This window comes from Falco naumanni, chromosome Z (assembly GCF_017639655.2).
Source record: "Falco naumanni isolate bFalNau1 chromosome Z, bFalNau1.pat, whole genome shotgun sequence".
In the NCBI taxonomy this organism is placed as follows: Eukaryota; Metazoa; Chordata; class Aves; order Falconiformes; family Falconidae; genus Falco; species Falco naumanni.
Genome location: NC_054080.1, coordinates 34,641,788 through 34,659,069, shown reverse-complemented (window position 1 = coordinate 34,659,069; position 17,282 = coordinate 34,641,788).

Sequence of the window (17,282 nt, the reverse complement as noted above, 5' to 3'; positions counted from 1 at the left end):
TGAGTAGACCTTTCACGTGCTCCATTTGCTGTTAATTTGTTTTGTATTTAGGTCCACAATGAAAGCAGGCGATAGAGTTGGGAATTGGTCCCAGACCTTACACATGCAACAAACAACTATATGCAACTCTTTAATTCAGTGAAGAAGTAAAAAAACAGGTAATATTCTGCCCCTTCAAAAATGAGCAGTTATGTTCTAGTAGCTATACCTCACACAACACATTTTCAGTAAAAATGTAGGTCGTGAGGAAATTTCTTTCCTCTCATGAGCATAGTACGTGTATTGCAGATCTGAGCTATGATTTTGTGCTCATTCACAAAATTAACTTTCTTTAATAACTTCAAAGAACTATTTTTGCATTACGTGTTATGGTATTTCATACGTTCTTTAAAAAAAAGTTGCTCAACTAAAGGCCTCAATGTGTCTGTATCTCTGCTTGATATTAAGGACATTGATATTTCTAATTCGAGAAAATAACACCTCCACCAAAGTGTTACTCCAACTTTTCAACCTAACAAGGCACATACGCATCTGATATGTTGATGGATTAAAGAGCATGATTACTTTTTCTTTCTCTTGATCTTGCAGGGGAATCATGTCTTCCACCCAGACCTTTGCTGTTGATCTGTTTCCATTGCTGGGTGTAACTAAGGCTATTGTTATTTCCCACCAAACACTTTTTAAAACAAGCATTATCTTCCATTTTATATCTGTAAAGTATAATCAAGTTCTGATTCTAACTAGGGCCTTACTCACTGTTATCATCTTAGGTAAATAAATAATAATGTTATTACGATGATGGGGCAATAAATTATATGTATTCAAAATAGTTGTCTGAAGCTTTGGAATGAGGGTGTTTCCTAAAGGAGGGGAATTCTTGGCTGTCTGGCTATTCCAGAGAGAGTTCTAATGCATCATTGCTTTGAAATGTCTTCCACTGCTCAAGACTTCCGATTTAGGCTTTGGTCATACTTGCATTTCAACTGACAGATAAAAGGTTATGCTAGAGATATATTTTTTTTTCTGAGGGTGGGTTTTTTTCTTGTTTGTTGTGGTTTGTTTTTTTTTTAGTTTATTTAGCTTTTTTCTTTTTTTTTTTTTTTTTCTTTTCTTTTCTCAGTGTACTTATATTGGATTATTCCCTCCTTTTGTTTCCTTTCTGGACTCACGCAGTACTGTTTTGCAAGTTCATTCTAAAAACCATTGAACAAAACACACACATTAGGGTGTTAAAAAGTGATATCTTATACCCATTTCACTATAGATATCTAAATAAAACTGGTTTTATTTGCAGAAGTTTTGAAGAACCAATTGCTTTTGGAAGCATTATCAGCAGAAACAGACTTCCACACCCTCCAGAAGCCTGGCCAGGTAACCCAGAGACTTGTATATGGATTTACTATGCAAAAGTACAGGCTGGTATACTACACTGCAACATATTTAACAGGATATTTAGTAATATTTTTTTTTAAGGCACAAGTCTATGTGTTTTTGTAAACTATATGCTTTTTCATGGAAACCACTGATATTTTGTCAAGAAAGAAAGTGTATCTATTACTTTTTGCTGAAAATTGGAAACACTTCCATCCAAAATGACACAACAAAACATTGTTCCACAGCTCAGTGCAAATAGTAATTCAGAATTCTTATGTTCTCATTTTTGCTTATATGCTGCACTCTTCAACTAGCTTGCATCCTCAGGGTGCATCATGAGCAAGGACATCTGTGGTGGTGCCCAGTGACCATTAGAAAACTGGGAAAAAGTATTGAGATACAGCCTGGCTAAAGGCGCAAGACAAACAAAAGGTAGATACATCCAGATTTGGGATCCTGTAAGAACTTCCCTTTTTCTCAGACTCTGAAATGGGAATAACGTTCACCTGATGCGAAAAGTCACTGAGGCTTTACATTGCTGCCAGCTTTGTTCAATGGAGTTGAAGCTGCTGAATATAATTGAGCAAATAAGAACTGGACTTCTGATAACTATAGGCACATTATTACAATGGAAATCACACAGAGCCCATGTAAATTAATTTTCTATTCCTGTCTGTACGTCTGACTTGCTTCAGCGCTTTGTCCTCATCTTTGTTCCTCTGGTTGTAATATTTCCATAGCCATGCAGGGGAGTTTCAGAAAGCTCTGGAAGAATAGTTATTGCCATCATAAACGTTGTAATGTATCCCGTAGAGATCTTCTGTGTGGATAACAGAGCCAGACCTTGTGTTGTACATAATATAGTGAGATTTATCATTGGGATTATATCACTGCATCTCTAAATGGATTTCTAGCTGTATATCCATGTTCCAAGGTTATTTCAAAGTTATTTCAAATTTAAACTTGTCAGAGCAGAGAGATCCCCCCAGATCCCTTAGTTCAGGCAAGAAGTGCTGCAGATCTGTGAGCGTCTAGAAATGCTTCTTACTGTGATGGGAAACTACAATAAATATCTTTGGCAACATATACTTTTTTTCTCTATAAAGTTAAGCTTAACTATAAAATTTCAATTTAAGATTTTTTATATTTTTTGTAAGAATGCCAGAAACAGTTTATGGCTGAAAACGTGCCCCTGACCCCCCAATCTGTAACTGATGCTGTACCATCTGCATGACAAAAGCTGATCTTTTCCACCAGGCAGAAGGTGCAGCACAGGAACAGCTTATCCAGGAAAGCTGTAAAACCTCTGTCCCAGAAGGCTTTCCAGACTCAGACAAAGCTGGGATGCCCTGAGCTAGTATTGTTTATAGTCCTGTTTCCAGAGGTGGTTTGGACTTGAGACCTCCAGACCAACACCTCTACTGTTCTGTGAAATTCTCATATGAGAAAGGATTGCAACAGTCTCTGTTTCATTGTCAGCGCTGGAGACTAAGCACGCTAGTCATGTTTAGACACTAAGATTACTGTACAGTCTTTAAGTGACAGGTTAAATGGATTAACTTCCCCTCAAGCCTGTTCTGCAAAATAGTGACTGTCAATACTGACATATCAGACCCACGTCAAAAACCCTGTCAATCACTGGAAAAATTTCCCAGCTCCTCTCCCCTAGCACCCATTTTCTATAGGAGGTTTTGAATTGGCACCACAAACCATGAAGTAATCTTCGACGGGCAATAATTCTTCTAGGCAGCTGTTGCAATATCTCAGCTGGGTAGCCCAAAATTTAATGCTTTCTGTGGTTTTCTTCCTTTCCCCTGCTATTGCTATAACTCTCTCCTGCTAGGTGAATCCCTGTCTTTGGTTTGTATTTGCTAGTCCTCATCTTTTCCCAGAAAAGGGCAAACCTGTCAGTGTCGCTCAGAAGGTTTGCGTGATTTGCCACAATCCTCTGAGAGCCCGAGGCTGAAAACTGAGTGTCCATCTCTATTTGCAACACACAAGAGGAAAGGTCTGTAGCTTTATCATGATTCAGCAACAACCTAGGCAAGGTGCTATAGTGATGATCTCCTCAACCATAGCAGATCTCATTGGAAAGATGAAGGGTCTGCAAATCTGGCATTAAAACGTTCCCATTTAACAAGCAGGAGCACTTCATGGAGGAGGCCACATGCAAGGAGAGCAAAAGAGAAGTAACCTTTGCTGTTTAAACTGCTTGGAACTGGACTGACACTTTTGTTCTCTCCTTGTATAGCTTGTGCATGACAGTCTGGATCTAGGGCTGGGCATCTAGATATCTTCATAAGACAAACAATAGCAGATGTTATTCAATGCTTTTCCTAGAGAAAGCACATTTATTAACTGGACTAGTTTGATTCCTCCAATTTGATTTTAAGACTGGGTAATTCCCTAATTACTTACTTTCGTTGAATCAGCAGAAGGTAATTTAAATGCTTTCCATGATCTCACCTGCACTGTAAACTAGAAATACCAAATACCTAGGACTAAAGAGACAATTTAACATCAACAAGAGTGTGATTTTTTAAAAGAACAGAACTATGAAAGGATTTCATGCTCAGATTCAGCAGAGGAAGCTGCCACAGTAATCAGTAAAAATCACTAAGGAAAAAGAGCTGTACTTAAGAGAAAATTCTTCCTTTTCTGCAGAGGCTGGTCTCTGAAGGATGTTTGTGTCTATTCTTAATTACAAAGTGCTGATATAATTTTCAGCCAGCAAAAATCACTGAAGAGCTACTTTCTATACAGACAAATACCACCATTTAAAAAATCCATTTACATAGATTGTAGTCAAAATATTGAAAAGGCAAGAGAGTGTAAAGTACTGGTCCAAGCTACAGAGATGAAATCAGAGACTAGGTCTCCTGGCATGTAATACACATTACATTTTAAAAGTCTTACTAGCTTTTTTCCTGAATCTGTCCCTATGCATGTGCATCTTAATTTCTGTTGGCCTGTGTTTGAGGCACTCCTGGGAGCATCTTCAATTAGCCTAAGGGAAGAAACAGAAGTTCCGAAAGCAAAAGCAAAGAAATAGTCTCATAGTAAAGGGAAGTTATAAACTCTCCAAAGAGCTGACTCCTTGGTTAAGAGCTCAATAGAAAGTACGCATAACTTTACTCTGAAACCTTGCATTTCATTTCAGCTGGATACAAAGATAGCAAAAGTCCTAATAGTCTGGGTTCACAGTGTATTCTGTTTAATATCGATCAGAGGAACGCAGAGGGTGCAGCAGATAAGCTGTGTATGTGTAAATTTGGTAAAGCTTGTAAGACACTCTGGTATTTGATTAAACCAGAGGGTCATCTCAGCAGTGGTCAGGGGCACATGTTCAGGAAATCTGTACAAAAACCAAGACAAATATTTTGTAATTCATGCTTCTAGCTTCCACTGTGGCTTATGGATTCTTTCTGCATACACAATACCATGTTAAATGCACATCAGTGCATCTGTCCTCCATGAATTTTTTTCTAATTCCTTTTTGAACTCATTTTTTACTGACTTTCCAGTGTCTAATAGCAGGAGCTCCAAACTTAACTGTGCATCATGGTAAAAAGAGTTAATTTTGTTCATCAGTCTTACTTTTGTGGTTACACTTCTTAATGGATAAAAGTTTTCTTTTGCCAAGAAGGCCAGACAAGTGGTTGTACATTTGTAGATATACACAGAGATTGTACTTGCTTTCTGTAAGACAACTGTCCTGGTTTCAGCTGGGACAGAGTTAACTTTCTTCTCAGTAGCTGGTGCAGCGCTGTGTTTTGGGTTTGGTGCGAGAACGATGCTGACAGCACACTGATGGGTTTGGTTGTTGCTGGGTGAGGTTTATACTCAGTCAAGGACTTCTCAGTTTCTTGGGCCCTGCCAGTGAGAGGGCTGGAGGGGCACAAGAAGCTGGGAGAGGACACAGCCAGGACAGCTGACCTGAAGTAGCTGAAGAAGTATTCCATACTCAGCATGTCATGCTGAGTATATAAACTGGGGGAAGAAGGAAGGTGGGGATACTTGGCATTATGGCGTTTGTCTTCCTGAGTAACCGTTATGCGTGCCGGACCCCTGCTTTCCTGGGGATGGCTGAACCCCTGCCTACCGGTGTGAAGTAGTGAGTGAATTCCTTGCTTTGTTTTGCTTTGCTTGCGTGCACAGCTTTTGCTTTACCTATTAAACTGTTCTTATCTCAACCCTCGAGTTTTACATTCCTTTCTGATTTTCCTCCCCATTCCCTTGGGCAAGTGGGGAGTGAGCAAGTGGTTGCGTGGGGCTTCGTTGCTGGCTGGGGTTAAATCATGACAACACCACAGACACATTTACAAGAGCATATGCTTGAAGAAGGTGAAAAAATCCAAATTAACACTGGATTTATCATTTACAAGAACATCTCTTGAATTAGTCCTGAAATCAAGCAGAGTAACCCAGAATTTCATCCACCTTGTCAGCAGCTCACATTGCTGTATTATGCTGCCCTGTTTGGTTTAACAGCACAGAAGGTGACTCTTTACACCACTTAGAAAGCAACCAAGAGCCTTCTTCTCCAGCCAGCAATGTTGAGCTGTCCAGGAAAAAGCAGCCAGGGGCCCTTCTGGCTTGATCTGCATACCACTGCACACATTGTGCTTGTGGTGGAGGGGAAAGGGAGGGTAGAGGTATTGGTTAACCTGTCTGTAATTGCTTTATTTTGACACACCCCTTTACTTCCTGGCTTGGAACAGGAATGGGAAGAAATATTTTTTTAAAAAAAAATTGCTCTGGGATGAGGTGCCACAAGAAAAAGACCCATTTTGCTGTTATTTTAGGCTTGGATGCCAAGGAGGGAGTGCTGTAGTTCTTTTTTTTTTTCACCTTGTTCAGGTTTTCTACCTAAGGCAGCACAGATAGCAGTAAGAAAAAATCATCCAAACCTGAATGTGTCCATGGCCGTTGAATTTATCAGACTGAAAGAAGCAACTGTTGATTATCACTACATTCACTGGGGTAGTGCTAAAGACTGAGGCCCATTAGCCCGGCCATTCTACAGATGTGAATTAATAGTTAGAGATAATTCTATCAACACGTACCCATTGGTCTATGAAAAGATGACATCATTCCCAACAGAAATCAAAGGGGATTCATAGGATTGATCATCACACTAATCCTGGCAGCCTTACAGGCAAATGGAACACATCAAGCATTTGTGATGAAGACAGAATATGGAGTCAAGAAGGTTAGAGAAGTCACACTGAGCCGTTATGTCTGTGTCACAGGAACTAGCACCTGCAGTCCCCTGACCATTACACATGGCAGTATCATCATCTGTCTGATTAAATAACTAACAACATGACCTTGCCACCTTTTCAGAGTTAGACCATCACTTCTACAGTAATGTTATTGTCTAACAGTGTCTCTGTGTTTAAATTTGGTGTATTTCCATCCTTGTCCCTCTCTAAGGGCTATCATATTGCAGGTGTCAAGTAATGAGTATCTTAAAGGAATTTTATCACATAATACTGATGTGCCAGAGGTTGCCTGTGTATAGACAACAAAACAGCTTTGGTTTTTCTCCTGCACAGAACCTTACTTTGTCCCTCTGGCTAGTCTGTTACCTAAGTAGTGGTTTATTTCTTTCACCAGGGGGAGGTCTGTAAACCTTGATTACATCTTCCCTGCACCTGTGGGTCTCAGACCCCCGCAGTGAACACTTCATCATCTCTTCACTCTCCATAATCAGAGCCTCAAGTCAAAGCTGAAGGACCCTTGGTGTCCTGCAAGGGACACTGGAGACTGAAGTGTCCTTTGTACCTGCTCAACCTTTCTTCACCAAGAGTGTGGTCAGTCACTGGAACAGGGTCCCCGTGGAAGTGGCCATGGCACCAAGGCTTTCAGAGCTCAGGGAGCATCTTGGATGGTGCTCTTAGGCATATGGTTTATTTTCAGGTAGTTCTGCAAGGAGCAGGGAGTTGGACTTGATGGCACCTATGGGTGCCTTCCAACTTGAGATATCCTGTGATTCTATGACCTGGAACACAAAACCCCACTGTGATAAACAGGACATAGGCTAGTCAGGTGATAGCATGGTGGGATTCCTGTAGCTATGTCAACACAGCTATCTCTGAGCAAATTGTCCAAGGCTCTTCATACAGACTAGAAAGAAACATGCACCTAGATTACTATGGGAGGATGTGGCAAATTATAAACAGGTACATTGATTTTTACCATCAACCCTTTAGTAAAGGCACACGTGTGAAAGGACAGTTAAGGAGGCAGCTCATCAAGAACTCTTTTGCAGAGAACAGTGAGAGATTAGGAAGACCCAAGCCCCATGCCCCAGGCTGTCTCTCAGCACCTTCTCCATACCACCCTCTGTGTCTGCCCTGTCTCATACATGCTCCTGGGAGACTTCCATCCATGGCTTGGGTGTTGGCCACCCTAAAGTGCATCACTCGTTACTCCCTGGAGAGCAGAGCACCTCCAAAGTTGCCGTATCACCCTGAAATCTGTCTGCACAGCAGGCAAGAATTGGGTGAAAAGTAAAACAAGTTTTAGCCAGCTACAAGACAAAGTTAAGAAACTAATTACTAGATTTGGAAAATGGATACAAGGAGACAAAGCCGTAACACACCTTTTTATCTGCCTGTGTCTGGACCTGTTCCCAGTCTTCTCTCTCATTTGCTCAGGGAAGAGCTGACGAGACATATTTGCAGCTTGTTAGCACTGAGGCCCGGTTCCTAAGATAAGGCTCATCCCTCTGGCAGTGTCTCCTTGCACTGAAACCATTCACCTGGGGCAAAACTTCTCTCTACAGATGTCTCTCCTCCAGGATCCCACTCGGTAAAAAGCAACACCACAGACCCTGTGTTATTATTTCAGTTTGGGTAACAAGTTGGTGAGAGGGACACTGAACATAAGTCTCATGCTGTACTTGCTCGTGCAATGCAGCTTCATGCTGGGTGGCCAAGGCGATTACCACCTCGGCAGTCAATGGATCAGATGGTCACACATTGCAAATGTGTTGCTGTTTGGCAGAGGAGTGGCAGAACAGGAACTCAAATGCATCTGAGTTGGCATGTTGCATTTTCTCCAGCTTGTGGCTCTAAAACCACATCAGTGATGACAGTGAGCTTCTTATTTGTGTGAGGAACTGTAATACGACCACTTGACTCTTGGTGCTCTTAGTCTCTGATCATGCAAGAAAGAAGATTAATAATGTTAACCCCACTTCACAAATGGGAGCAACCAGACCCTGTCAAGACAAGACAAGTAGCTTGTCCTGGAGCAAGCAAGGGGATCCTGGTCATCTCAGTACTGATTTGGAAGGGTTTATTGAACCTTTGGAGCTAACTATGTGCAGCTGAAGATGTTTTAAATACACAGTGCCTTCCTCTCACTCTGTTCCAGTGTAAGTGTAAAGAAGGAAGAAATGTACAAAGAAGGAAGATATCTTCCTCAGTGAGATTTCTCACCATCTCACCTTACTTCTTCCAAAACAAAAGCTTCCCCAAGACCTCACATGTCTACCTTGCCTCTTCGTGAAGACAGCTTTTGTTCAGGAAATGTGAATGTAATGCAGGTGTCCCATGCTCCTCCTGCTGCCTTGTGATGTCCCTGGGAACGTGGTCCTGCTACTTCAAAAGACCCCAATAAAGGATGGAGACATACCTGTCAGAAGAGTGCATAATGCAGCCTCTGCTTCCAGTGCATTTCCCTATGGTCCAGGTGAGCTTGCTGTAGGAGATGGCCTGGAGATGTCAACCACATCCCAGTTTTCTTCACTACCGGTGTCTAAGGTAGCTCTGCTTGTGACCATGGAGAGGAAGGGAACAGTCACAGGGGAGGACCACCACTTGCTGCTGGGCAGCTCCTTTCCTAGCAGAGCTTCTCAGAGTGCAGCATCCCCAAGAAGTGGCAGGTGCAAGCCAGCAAATTATCATCAGCAAGACTGGTAGGGTCTGTTGTGACCTAAGCAATTATTTACACCTTCTGTAAGCTCACAAGGACTTGTATAAAAATAACGGCACAATTCTTGAGAAGGCCTTTGTTACAGAGAGATGCTATACCACCATTTGGAGACAGATCCAAATTTTCAAAGTGCTTATTAAAGAAGTCTCTAAACTGTATTTCCAGAAGGGTAAATACCTAGGAATCAGCTTATGTGAGAAGCCCACAACACATGTAATAAGCATATGAATTGCTGCCTGATTTTTTTTTAAATCTTGGCAATTAATGTAATGCACTGTTGTAACAAGCTCTCTGCCCAAGGCCTGGCTTTCCAAGGCAGCCCATAAAACTCCAGTGAAATTAGCTCGATGCCTATTTACTCTGACTATGAGTCCTGCAAAACTATGGTTATAAGTATGCCACCCAGGCTGGGGAAACACAGGCGTAACCCCCTCTTCCCCTGGGATCCGTGGCAGCGAGGAGTCTATGGCAGGGTGTGCAGCTGGAGAGGGATGCGCATCCTCAGGCTGTGGCTGTACCCTCCTTCCTTCCTGTGGTGGCTTAATCCCCACCCACGGATAACACCCCATAGCCACTCGCTCACTCCCCCCCCCCAGTGGGATGGGAGAAAGAATCGGAAGAGAAAAAGTGATAAAACTCATGTGTTGAGGTAAAGACAGTTCAATAGGTAAAGCAAAAGCCACATGCACAAGCAAAGCAAAACAAGGAATTAACTCACCACTTCCCATGGGCAGGCAGGTGTTCAGCCATCGCCAGGAGAGCAGGGCTCCATCACACGTAACAGTGACTTGGGAAGATAAATGCCATCACTTTGAATGTCCACCCCCTTCCTTCTTCTTCCCCCAGATTTATACGCTGAGCATGACACCATACGGTATGGACCACCCCCTTGGTCAGTTGGGGTCAGCTGTCCCGGCTGTGTCCCCTCCCAGGTTCCTGTGCACCCCCAGCCCGCTCGCTGGTGGGGTGGGGCGAGGGGCAGAAAAGGCCCTGACTCTGTGTAAGCGCTGCTCAGCAGTGACTGAACATCCCTGTGTTATCAGCACGTTTCCAGCACAAATCCGAAACACAGCCCCATACCAGCTTCCATGAAGAAAATTAACTCTGCCCCAGGCAAAACCAGCGCAGGGCCTCAGCCTCACAGGAAACCTCTTCAGCAGATCAAGGATCTAGTAGACAACCATGAGGGTAAAGACCTGGTGACAGTGTGAGGCCCCAGTGGTAAGACTTACAAATTGCGAGCGTGGTAAACTCAGAGACCTGAGGCAGGCAGGTGAGCTTTGCACAGAAGGCATGAGATCTGAGAGAGATAACCATAAGGAGCAGTGAGGACTGGGAGAGGGGGTTCGCTCTGTAAGCCTGTAATTAAAAGTCCCACACCTGATAATGTAAACACTGAAAACCACTCCTTTGATTCTCCCAGTCAGAGGAAACAATCATTGTCAATTTGTTTATGGCCATCCACCCTTTTAAAAGACAGGCTGTTGCTTTGGACTTCTAACTCCTGAAATGCTGCAGGTAAGGTCTTCTGAAAAAAAGACAAAGCAAAAGATCTGAAGCTGGTAAGACACCCCGAAAGACCCATTAGTGCCAAATTATGTAAATAGGTTTATTGTTTTTTTCTGAGTTCTGGAAGTGTAAAGCTTCACTGGGTGGCACTCTTAGTAATCATGGTTGAACACAATGAGAGTGAACCACAGTGCCTGACAACCGGTTGTCAGGACTCAAAGTAGGGGACCTATTCATGCTGTAGGCATGACTTACCAACTCTATTTACTTATTAACCAAAAATATAAATTCTTCTCTATTTTAGATAGACAGTTTTGGATGTCAGGTAAAATCTTGCCCACCAGCTTTTCCTTTACTTATACTCAGTGGCAAGACTTCCTGCTCTAAAGGATAGTGGTACCCACATCACAGGTGGGGAACCAAAGTGCCTGGCAGCATTTGCCCAGGATCACAAAAGCAGTCTGTGAGGGACACCATAGTTTGGTGCCTTTCCAGGGTGTTAGACCATAGTTACCCAAGTGAATCCTGGTCCAGATCTCAATCTCACTATGAGTAAATTCTACTCCTAACTCCTTCACACAGGATATTTTCTACATTTCAGTGAGAAATACTACATATGTTAGCATTCTTTGGGTCTGCTGGGATGCCATCATCTTGTTTCTTCATGTTGCCACATGACCTCAATGTTATAAAGTAGTCAGTGGAACTTAGTGCCCATTACTAGACATTCTTTCTGGCTGCCAGATTGCTTTCTCCTGCATTCCTGCTTCCCTGTTTTGGCAACAGGAACTTTAGTAGCTGGTTGGAAACATTTGGAGCCAGAGCTGGTCCATCACTTTGCTCATCCTTTTCTATCCCATTTGAACACAAAGGTTGAACATAGCTGAAGTACAGCTTTGTCTCAGTTTTTTTGTGAAAGTGATTAGATCTTGCTTTTATATAGCTCGAAATGCTCTGATCAAGCCACTGTAAAAATGTCTCCACCAGACTCTTGAAAGGGCGTTAGACATGAAACAGAAGTTATCACACAAGTGAGCAGACTGTTAAGATACTGCTACCTCTCAGCCAGCCTTTCCCTACCTACACACTCTCACCTGTTTCTCTGTGATGATGTCAGTTTGGTTTGCCCAAAATGTGCAAGACCACTTTCCTCAACCACTCATAGTGCTACCTTGCCAGTGAATCAGAAAGTCTTCAGTCCAATGTTTTGTTTGCTAAGGGCACTAATCACCCAGTGAAAAAAGTGGAGAAGTGTTTGGAAGAAGATAGTAACGTCCAGTTGTCACAGCAAATCTGAGTTCATCCTTCAAATATCACAGTTCTGGTCCTTTACAAAAAAACCCTGAACATTAGCAGGCTTAGAAAGAAAAGGACTTTTTCTCATAAAGCATCAGTCTATGTTTGTAAAGGTAGCTTACAAGATGCAAGTGTAATCTGAAAGCATACTTCAACCACAGAATCCTCTTTTTATCAAAGGAGTCTGAGGGGGATTTTAGTTTGTTATTGTTACTTCATGTAGGAGGCACACAATATTAGCTGCAACAGCTTTTGCATGCAGAGCAACAACATTCAACTTTGCACCACATTCATCAGCAAAACCAGTAGAAGATAAATTCTCAGAGCATGGCAGAGGGAGATTCTCTTCATCTTGGTTTGGATAACACGTCTTTCTTCCATTTTACTGTTGAAAGACACATAGCTGCAATATTTATCATGACAGCAATGGTGTTTATCTTACCAGGATTATGTTGAAGCAAGTTTAACTGTATTAACATAAAACATATCAGTGTTAGGAGTGACGCAATGTGTTTAGCATCAATACAAAGGTTGCTAAGTCTTATGCTTTCAGCTGGAATCAGAGCAGAAACAGGACACTGGAACATATGGAACACATTTTAGGTTTTATGTTCATGTCTCTCAAGGAGGATTTGTACATTTGCAAAGATTCTTTGTGGGCTATACCATGGGCAGCTATACTTTGTGTGACAGCATCACCGTTCCCTCCTCTGTCTCCCCATTTAAACCTGAACCCAAGTGTCTGGGAATTCGTTACGGGCGGGACAGCTGGCCTTAGCTTATAAACATTATTCTGTATCTTCTGCCTGATGGGTTATTAAAGTAGCACAACGATTACAGCAGAGGCATCAACATGATAGATTGGGTATAAGATATTGCCAGTTCCCCCTCATCTGTATCCATCGAAGGGCATTAGATCTGCTAAGGTAGAAACTGTGGAAGGAATCTGGTTTTTATATCTGCCTTGTAGGGATACCCTGATTAGCTACAGCCTTCACTGCTGAAAAGCTGTAAGGTCAGGAAGAGAAAATCCTTCTTCTCACCCTACACAGCATAACCAACCACAGAAACCCTCAAACATTTATTAAGAAGGAGGGTAGTCCCTCCTTACTGATCAATAAATCTTTTTTGATTTGATTTTGATATGAGATGTCCAATTCCTGATGATTTGCACTAGGACGTAAGACCTCACTTCCTGCCAGGCCTTTCTAAAAAATTTGCTTTCTTAATGGTCCATTTTTTTCATCACTCAAGTCCAATCTTCTTCATTATTTCACAAAATTGCTCTTATTTAGAAATTAACATGCATACAAACCTGAGGCAGACACTATGCTTGAGTCACAACTGTGCAATGGGATATGCCTCTCACCTCCAACACACACAAGAGGACTTGAAAAGACAGGTCCCACTGCCTGATAATAATCATGGACCATATTGAACCTAAATGTCCTTATATCCTTCAGCCTACAGTTTCCCTAGTATCAAGGCAAAAACTAATGCTTCAGCCTGGGAGAAATGTTGCACTATGAACTTATGTACAAACAGCAGGATAAATACTCTTCACAGTGTCATCATACCTACTTAGGGTAATCTTGCTGTCCTTTTGCAACAAGGATTTGATCCTAAACCATTGAAATACACTTATATTTTCCCTCCTTGAACGTTCATTTCACTGGGAGAAGATGTGACCTTTGAACGAGAACACAAGATGCCAGGGTGTGAGATCATGGAAGAATGAAGCAACACCACTGATGCAGTTGGTGCAGTCCCGTCAGAGCAGCAATGGCTCAGCCATCTCCTGTTGTCATTTCTAAGCAGACATTGAGACTGAATGATTTTCTTGGGTGTATGGCTTATTCTGATGCTAATTACTGCACTCGGCTTTGGGATAAGTTAATTAAATAGTATGGAACTATAGGAATCAAACTTATATGCTCTCCTGTAATTGTTTTGGTTTGTTTTGTTTTAAACTCCAGAAATCTGTGAGTGTCTAGTTATTCTTCCAGAAATTAAACTGTAATCTAGTCAGATTATTGTAGAGATCTATCTGCAGGACCTAAAATTGGGCAAAGCTACATGTAGTATTTCTGGAGAGTGGTATAGAGATGATTTTATTGAGTAGCTAGAGATGTTGTGGAAGAGTGAATTTTAGCACTTCCCTCTGGCATTTCCCTCCACGCAGGCAAAACTTGCATTCTCAATGAGCTTTTTCTGGAAGCATATGGCTAAAGCAGGGAAATAAAGCAATTCAGAATGTAAAGCTGACAAACTCTCCCCCTGTCCCTTATAGAACGTGTAGAAAATCAAGCATATTCTTTAGTACAAGAGCTGGTCAGAATATTTTCCCTTGTGGAAATATACAGCTCTTTAAGTTGAAGCTTTGAAATTTGAAACATCAGAAATGTAGAATATTTCAACAGAGAAATCTTGCTCATAGATTTTGCAATCTATCTAACTCCTTCTCCAATAATCCTCCCCACTGTAGGCTGTATCATTAGAGTATATCATTACCAGGTTCTCTTCCTTATTTTCAAAGCTAGTCTTTAAAAATATCTTCATCAGTTGTCAAATAGGTTGCAAAGTGCTGCAGAGTGACAAGAGGAAGAGGACAATCATTTACCATTTTCTTGAGTTTTTATCATTCTAGCTGTGAAGTTCTCCTTTGTTTCACATCTCTCCTATTTTTGTCACATTCAACTGTAGCGGGAGAAAGCCACTGAGAAAAAGAGGAAGCTGCAGACTCATCACCAAGTCTAAGAAGTGCTGCAAGTTTTTACTTCTGCTCTAACAGAAGAGCCACATAACTCCTTCTTTTTACAAATCCATCCTTAAAAAGGCAGCAGATCAGATACTGGTTTATCCTGAAGAGGAGCTTGCCCATAGACCTTGAGTTCAGAGTCCCACTCCTTCCCTCTCTTTTACATCTCCCTTTCTACCACTGAATGGCAAGTTCTGTAAAAGCCACAAAATTCCAATCTATATGTAGCATAGAGCAGCTGTTTGTCCCAAAATCTGACTACAGCAACACACAAATTACAAGCTTTACCTAGTTGCAGATAACCTACCAAGTAATTTCTGGCTTTGAGCTATGAGTCAGTGGGGTTCACTCTTGCAGCTGCCTGCACTTGATTCAGCTCTATTTTTGAGCTGTGTGTTTCTTTTGGGACCTTTGGTACAGAAGTGCCTGAGCTCAGAAAAGGCAAAGAGAAACAGGGTACTGGCTTGATGTTACCATTACGATTTTATTCTTATAACTAAGCATCCATCAATATCCTGCTCAATAGACATTGCTCTTGTTTATGAATTCACTACCATGCACAAAATTCCTTCCAGAAACCTAGAGATGGGATGAACAGGGAGTGTGAGCTACTATGTAGTTGCACACCTTTTCTCTTCCCGCCCCCCCCCCCCCCCCCCCCCCCCCCCGCCCCCCCGTGTCTTTAATAATATAAGGCCCATACTCTCATTGAAAGATGTCAAAGGCTTCCAGGTTTCTGGCAACAGAAATAGTCTAAGCAACACAAAGCTCACAACACAAACTGGAATGGGACCTATTAACAACTTGAGCTTTGACTGTGGAGTTCCACTGACTTCATTAAAATTTTCACTCAGAAATGGATGTATTATTTTTGAAGGGCATCTCCATGCAGCCCAGTGGAGAATGGGCAGAGATCCCATTTTGCCTGAAGATAAGCTGAAAAGACCACATCACTCAATGCCACACAAGCTGAAAAGGCTACGTACTGAAGCAGTAATGGCCAAATTTGTTGTTATTTATGAGCCCCTAAACTCTGTGCCCTCATGGGCCCTCATGTTTCCAGAGGTTAGACTAGAAAGTCTGGAATGGTCTCAGTGTTCCTGTCCTCAACTTTCTTCATTGCTCTTCAACATTCATTCTGGTGATTTCATTGCTACAGTGAAGAGAGCCTGTTTAGCCAGACTAAGCCCCTCCCTGTAACTAACATTTGCTTCTTACACATGTAAAGCTTCAAGGACATTCAGAACAACTCCAGAACTTCCATCACACCTGTTTCAGGCCAGGCATTCCTGACAGACCTGAGGACCTGGAGGCATATTTCAGTCTTATGTTGTTCAGTCTCCTGTTCGTTTATGCACCCTAGGTTGCATAATGCTTAAAAAGACAAATAGGCAGCAATGGGAAAACATTTCTGTGGCTGAGCTGTGGCTTTTGCTCCAAAAATACACTGAGCAGCTTTATGCCACAGGCATGCAAATGAGCAAGGGTTCAGTTTGCATTTCATGTTCAGAGATACACTTGATGCATTTTCACCTGTCACCCCCATCAAGATGCTACTCTCCCCAGGAACAAAGTTCAGTGAGTCCATGATTTGCATATTAGGAGCAATAAATCCTTCCCATGTGCAGTACTTAAGCAGTATGTCTTGCACTGGGGAAGGCCAACTCAACCTGGCAGGTGCTGGCATGGTGACTGCTTATTGTGAGCTAGTACTTCTACTAGTGCTTCTCAGTGGGCTGACGGTATCAGCTCAGGAGCTGTACTGCCCCTTCCAGTCACTAAGGGGTGTTAAGGTGGGTGCTGTAACTTTGTAAGCAGAAACACAAGCCATGGACAAGTCACTTCTTTGTGACTTGGTTCTAAGAAGAAATTATTTCTTGTTCTTCAGTTTGTATGAATAGTGCCCTGCTTTACCATGTGATGGACTTGGCAGTCCTGGGTTAACAGTTGGACTTGGTGATCTCAAAGGTCTTTTCTAGCCTAAATGAATCTATAATTCTATCATTCTATTTATATCACTTTATTTTCCACAGTCATTTTAACATGGAGGTGACCACTTCCTGACAGAGCTCTATGCTGATTGTCTGACACCAGGAATTGCTACAGTTTTGACTTTTGATATGTATTATAATACTTCTAAGGACATATGCATACATGACTTCCTACATAACTGCTCCGCAGCAGAGCTGAAGAGAACCATGTAGACACCAGAAAAAGTCCTGCATATCTGGCAGTAAGAACCTGCACCTGTTCCACTTACGTGCAATTGAGACAGGACTGTCAGGCTTTCATTGTGTGAACAGAGAGTGCAGAATCTGAACAAAAGGAGAAAATCAAATTATTTGCCTCCAGTTATATAGAAAAGCTGCAGTGAAGCCAGAACACCATCGTCCAAGCCAAT